This window comes from Sinocyclocheilus grahami, unplaced genomic scaffold (assembly GCF_001515645.1).
Source record: "Sinocyclocheilus grahami isolate Dianchi unplaced genomic scaffold, SAMN03320097.WGS_v1.1 scaffold2955.1, whole genome shotgun sequence".
Lineage (NCBI taxonomy): Eukaryota > Metazoa > Chordata > Actinopteri > Cypriniformes > Cyprinidae > Sinocyclocheilus > Sinocyclocheilus grahami.
This window is the reverse complement of record NW_015508128.1, coordinates 13376-14719: the sequence shown is the minus strand read 5'-3', so window position 1 is coordinate 14719 and position 1344 is coordinate 13376.

The window sequence follows — 1344 nt, the reverse complement described above, 5'->3', positions numbered from 1 at the left end:
GAGAAGTGCAAACTGGGTGCTTAATGCACATGTAATTAGTCACATTTACAAAATCAGGCGATTATGTCTCTTTATGTATGTTCGCTCATCTATGTAAATGTCTCTGAATGTATAGAGACAAAAGAACGAGGTTAATCAATGTGTCAGTTTATAGTGATCGTGTAGATTTGCAAAGACACTGATGAATGGTACACCACAAACTGCTTTTGGTTTTATTTCTCATCAAAACAAAACAACTTTATGCAGGAAATATTAAACATGAACATATACTGTAGCTGGTATTAGTATCAGAAATTGATTAGAATATACAACTAATTTTACAATACAAGCCTCTGTTACTATGTTGCTCTATATTGTATTAAAATGTAAAGCTTACCATGCAGCATCTTGGAAATAAAGCTTCTTGTCTTTAAGTCTGTACCGTATATTGTCAGCGTTATTACTCTGAATGATGTTACGATGTGTGTATTTAAATGTTCTGATTGAGCAACATCTATTTCAGATGTGCAAATTCTATGGCATTTTACTAATATTACAGTTTAAAACAAAACTTTATGCAGGAAAACAATGTGTGTATTTATTTATGTTCTGATTGAGCAACATCTATTTTAGACGTGCAAATTCGAGCATTACAGTTTCCATAGAAGTGAAATGTTATGCATTTATGTTGAATTAATTATTAATGTAAGGCAAAGGTTATGTATATAGCACATTTCTTACACAATGGTAATTCAACGTGCTTTACATATAAGGAATTAAAATAATCATAAAAAATTAACAATGATAAAAACAAGGAATTTCAAAATTATAAAATGATTAAAAAATTGATTTAAAATGATTTAAAACTGTTAAGAATAAAACTGAACATACATAAAATACAGTGCAATCTGATGTTCATCATGTTTATCTGATGTTTGATACTGTAATGAATATGAATAAATATGATACTTTTTTAATAGGCAGGGGAAATTCCCAACATTAAACAAATCTTAATAAAACCTTTTACATGAAGCACGTTTGTGTTATAAGAACGTACAGGGATACTTCAGATATAAGAAAGCTGACTCATTAGGTGGTTTTCTCATAAATAATTGTATGATTTACTGTTAATTCAACAGAATATATGGGAGCACTAGGGAATATCAATATGACGGCGCAGTGGCTTCACTTCTATATCATCATCAGCAATCCAGTTCTCTGTTATAGATCAGTGGTGTAAACTTATAATAATGCATTACTACAATCATGGGGACTTAACAAACACACGCACACAGCAGCCATAAAGTCCTCAAGACACATCAGATTTAGCTTTTTGGACTTTCTGTTTTAAATTTCTCAATAAAG